The sequence below is a fragment of the Oncorhynchus gorbuscha genome, linkage group LG02, assembly GCF_021184085.1.
Source record: "Oncorhynchus gorbuscha isolate QuinsamMale2020 ecotype Even-year linkage group LG02, OgorEven_v1.0, whole genome shotgun sequence".
Taxonomy (NCBI): Eukaryota; Metazoa; Chordata; class Actinopteri; order Salmoniformes; family Salmonidae; genus Oncorhynchus; species Oncorhynchus gorbuscha.
Window position 1 is genome coordinate 26,143,181 of NC_060174.1, and position 5,841 is coordinate 26,149,021.

Genomic DNA, 5,841 nt, shown 5'->3' on the forward strand with positions numbered 1-5,841 from the left:
AGGAGAAATGCTCACTAACAGGGATGTAAACACATTTTGGGCATATGGGAAAAACATTTGATATTTTATTTCACACTTTACATGTTGCGTTTATATTTTTGTTCAGTATGTGTGTGTATGTGTATATACACTGCTCAAAAAATAAAGGGAACACTTAAACAACACAATGTAACTCCAAGTCAATCACACTTCTGTGAAATCAAACTGTCCACTTAGGAAGCAACACTGATTGACAATACATTTCACATGCTGTTGTGCAAATGGAATAGACAACAGGTGGAAATTATAGGCAATTAGCAAGACACCCTAAATAAAGGGGTGGTTCTGCAGGTGGTGACCACAGACCACTTCTCCGTTCCTATGCTTCCTGGCTGATGTTTTGGTCACTATTGAATGCTGGCGGTGCTTTCACTCTAGTGGTAGCATGAGACGGAGTCTACAACCCACACAAGTGGCTCAGGTGGTAAAGCTCATCCAGGATGGGACATCAATGCGAGCTGTGGCAAGAAGGTTTGCTGTGTCTGTCAGCGTAGTGTCCAGAGCTTGGAGGCACTACCAGGAGACAGGCCAGTACATCAGGAGACGTGAAGGAGGCCGTAGGAGGGCAACAACCCAGCAGCAGGACCGCTACCTCCGCCTTTGTGCAAGGAGGAGCAGGAGGAGCACTGCCAGAACACTGCAAAATGACCTCCAGCAGGCCACAAATGTGCATGTGTCTGCTCAAACGGTCAGAAACAGACTCCATGAGGGTGGTATGAGGGCCAGACGTCCACAGGTGGGGGTTGTGCTTATACAGCCCAACACCGTGTAGGACATTTGGCATTTGCCAGAGAACACCAAGATTGGCAAATTCGCCACTGGCGCCCTGTGCTCTTCACAGATGGAAGCAGGTTCACACTGAGCACATGTGACAGACGTGACAGTCTGGAGACGCTGTGGAGAACGTTCTGCTGCCTGCAACATCCTCTAACATGACCGGTTTGAGGGTGGGTCAGTCATGGTGTGGGGTGGCATTTCTTTGGGGGGCCGCACAGCCCTCCATGTGCTCACCAGAGGTAGCCTGACTGCCATTAGGTAACGAGATGAGATCCTCAGACCTCTTGTGAGACCATATGCTGGTGCGGTTGGCCCTGGGTTCCTCCTAATGCAAGACAATGCTAGACCTCATGTGGCTGGAGTGTGTCAGCAGTTCCTGCAAGAGGAAGGCATTGATGCTATGGACTGGCCCGCCCGTTCCCCAGACCTGAATCCAATTGAGCACATCTGGGACATCATGTCTCGCTCCATCCACCAACGCCACGTTGCACCACAGACTGTCCAGGAGTTGGCGGATGCTTTAGTCCAGGTCTGGGAGGAGATCCCTTAGGAGACCACCCGCCACCTCATCAGGAGCATGCCCAGGCGTTGTAGGTCATACAGGCACGTGGAGGCCACACACATTACTGAGCCTCATTTTGACTTGTTTTAAGGACATTGCATCAAAGTTGGATCAGCCTGTAGTGTGGTTTTCCACTTTAATTTTGAGTGTGACTCCAAATACAGACCTCCATGGGTTGATACATTTGATATCCATTGATAATTTTTGTGTGATTTTGTTGTCAGCACATTCAACTATGTTATGAAAAAAGTATTTAATAAGAATATTTCATTCATTCAGATCGAGGATGTGCTATTTTAGTGTTCCCTTTCTTTTTTTATATATATATATATATATATATATATATATATATATATATATATATATATATATATATATACACTGAGTGTACAAAACATTAGAAACACCTTCCTAATATTGAGTTGCACCCTCTTTTACCGTCAGAACAGCCTCGATTTGTCGAAGCATGGACTCTACAAGGTGTTAAGTGTTCCACAGGAATCCATTTCTCAATTGTCTTTAGGCTTAAAAATCCTTCTTCAACCTGTCTCCCCTCCTTCATCTACACTGATTGAAGTGACATCAGTAAGGGATCAAAGCTTTTACCTGAATTCACCTGGTCAGGGATATGTTGTTTGTTAACATGACAGCACTTTTTCTTTTTTTGATTGAGCGCCATTTAGGTTAGGCTATATGATTGGAGAAACCTGCATGATGTAAAAAGTGTCATTCTCATTATGTTGTCATACATTTTATCTCCAGCCTATAGACTACAGAAAAAGCGACATATTCTTTCTACCATATCCTTTTTTAAGTTGGATAGTTTTTTTGACGGAACGTTGGTGGAGAGCTGCTGAGAGCCCTTGCCATTGATAAAGGGGGCACTGCTTATCAAAGGGTGTCATCAGTGTTCACCTAAAATGCCCATATACCACTGGTTGAGAGAAATTGTCATTGTTTTTGGGTAGATTCATGTGAGGTTTTATGTGTTTATGTGTTGTTGGACGTGACCTAATCCTGCCTAATGAGCGGGCCGGCAGTGGTTTAAGCTGTTTTCTAGTGACATTTTTTTTTATACATCCATAACAATGAGCTAATGATACGCGAATTCACCTGGTATAGAAAATGTGCTCTCTCGTCAAGACGCTATTGTTTCAGAGGAACTAGCCAAAAACATAGCTAACAAATCACTTCAAACTAGCTGCATTTCATTAGACTTTTTCTATTTTTTTTCTATTGATATTTATTTGTGTATGTATAGTCATGGCCAAAAGTTTTGAGAATGACACAAATATTAATTTTCACAAAGTCTGCTGCCTCAGTTTGTATGATGGCAATTTGCATATACTCCAGAATGTTATGAAGAGTGATCAGATGAATTGCAATTAATTGCAATGTCCCTCTTTGCCATGCAAATGAACTAAACCCCCCCCCAAATTCACTGCATTTCAGCCCTGCCACAAAAGGACCAGCTGACATCATGTCAGTGATTCTCTCATTAACACAGGTGTGAGTGTTGACGAGGATGCCTGTCATGCTGATTGAGTTTCAATAACAGACTGGAAGCTTCAAAAGGAGGGTGGTGCTTGGAATCATTGTTCTTCGTCTGTCAACCATGGTTACCTGCAAGGAAACATGTGCCATTATCATTGCTTTGCACAAAAAGGGCTTCACAGGCAAGGATATGGCTGCCAGTAAGATTGCGCCTAAATCAACCATTTATCGAATCATCAAGAACTTCAAGGAGAGCGGTTCAATTGTTGTGAAGAAGTCTTCAGGGCGCCCAAGAAAGTCCAGCAAGCGCCAGGACCGTCTCCTAAAATTGATTCAGCTGCAGGATCGGGGCACCACCAGTACAGAGCTTGCTCAGGAATGGCAGCAGGTAGGTGTGAGTGTATCTGAACGCACAGTGAGGCGAAGACTTTTGGAGGATGGCCTGGTGTCAAGAAGGGCAGCAAAGAAGCCACTTCTCTCCAGGAAAAAAATCAGGGACAGACTGATATTCATTTTCTCTGATGAATCCCCTTTCCGATTGTTTGGGGCATCCGGAAAAAAGCTTGCCCGGAGAAGACAAGGTGAGAGATACCTTCAGTCATGTGTTATGCCAACAGTAAAGCATCCTGAGACCATTCATGTGTGGGGTTGCTTCTCAGCCAATGGAGTGGGCTCACTCACAATTTTGCCTAAGAACACAGCCATGAATAAAGAATGGTACCAACACATCCTCCGAGAGCAACTTCTCCCAATCATTCAGGAACAATTTGATGACGAACAATGCCTTTTCCAGCATGATGGAGCACTTTGCCAAAAGGCAAAAGTGGCTCGGGGAACAAAATATTGATATTTTGTGTCCATGGACAGGAAACTCACCAGACCTTAATCCCATTGAGAACTTGTGGTCTATCCTCAAGAGGAGGGTAGACAAACAAAACCCCACAAATTCTGACAAACTCCAAGCATGGATTATGCAAGAATGGGCTGCCATCAGTCAGGATGTGGCCCAAAAGTTAATTGACAGCAATAATAGCCAATAAATAGCCTTTCGATAAAAGTCTTTGACACTTATGAAATGCTTGTAATTATACTTCAGTATTCCACAGTAACATCTGACAAAAACATCTAAAGACACTGAGGCAGCAGACTTTGTGAAAATTAATATTTGTGTCATTCTCAAAACTTTTGGCCATGACTGTACATAAAAATGATGCTGATTCATGATTTCTACTGGCTGAGAAAGGCTGCCTGCCTGGCTGTCTCATCCAGACTCCCGACACGTTCATTACTATGAGACAGCTGGAGATCGAATTTGAATATTGAAACAATGTTGCGTTTATACAAATCTCTGCTGTTGAAAACTAAATGCTAGTCTAAAAGAAATGTGAGATAATGTCTAGATGCTTTTTATAGTGCAGATCAAGTTTAGAAATTGCCTGACTGGGCTGATGAGACAGTGGATTGTGCACTCAAATGGAACACAGTAAATAGACATTATGTCCATTGTATAATGTTTTTATAAACTGTTACCAACTTATTAAAATAACAACGAATTGCATTTTTTTCATTAAAACATTATTTTGACAAGTAAATTCATACAATTTCATTCTTCCTCCAGAAAATGTAGTCTGGACAATAATCTGGTTGTTAGTTATTTTGGCTGCTACAGAAGCGAGCGACCCAGTCATACTTTTTTGTTGAAGCATAGTTGCTATGCAAAAGTACTGCTCGTCCTTTCTAAACTAAATGGTTGCTATGCAGGCTGGATGATAATATTATTGTCACTTGCTAGCTATCTAGCTGGCCAACTCCAGCTAACTAAGTCACGTCAAACATGGAATGACAGTACACATGTTTATTTGAGCTTTTTTTGTTCAATTGGCATTTACTTGGATATGCCCATATTTATGACTTTGGTGTGTGATTTTGCCTGGCTCAGAAAAAGTTGTCTAGGCTTGTCTGGGCACGGTTCACTCCCCATATATGGTAGAGATGGAAATTCAAAAGTGAAACATTGTTTCCGAGGTCGAACAGCAGACAGCGAGTCTTATATTAACTTCCGCTGTACCAAACTAAAAGCTAGACTGGAAGCAAGGGGAAATAATGTGCGAGTTGAGATGAATACAAAATATTATTCGGACAGCAACATGAACATGATATTCTTATATAGGTGCATTGATCATTTCACATGGAACTTTCAGCAGGCATCGAGTTCCTGTGATGGCAAATACAGCTTGGAACGCTGCTAGTCCAATTAGCATCCGGGATCCAAACAACCATTTTATCATTCAAAATACATGTGCTGAAGTCATTTTTTTCTTCAAATTTCCTAAAAATAGCAACCTTGATTGACACTGGAAATATGATAGATAATGACAATCTTACAATTTAAATGTGGCCTATTTAGACACTTGTACTAACAGTGTTGACATCAAATTTCATGCATGTACACCAAACAGCGTCGTATTTTGATATTGTACTAAATATAGTACAATGACGTGAATGGGTTAATAGTAATGGTTCATTAGTAAATAATATAAATTAAAATGATCAACAGATGAAACAAACTGTAGTCGACATCTCTCAAATTATCAGCGGAGTGCGGTGCAGCGCTGCTGCTCTAAAATATACTCGCTCTCCTGCTTCTCAACAAGCACAGTAGATGGTTTAGATATTTTCAGCCTATCACTGTAACCAGGAGGGCTGCTTTCACTTAAGAAATAGAGTTTGAGAGAAACATTGCCACCAGTGACCATTATATATATTGACAACAATTTGACGATGTATAGACAGTCAAATGACTTTCTATAACTACTTTACAATAGGCCAATAATTTGATTTCACCAAAAAGCTGAAACCTTTCAATGCAGCTGTGTCGCCAAATACTCTTGCGTCCAAGGGGAATTTGCATAGATATGCGTACTTCCGGATCTTTTTATTACTGCTATGCCTATAACGCAAATTAACTT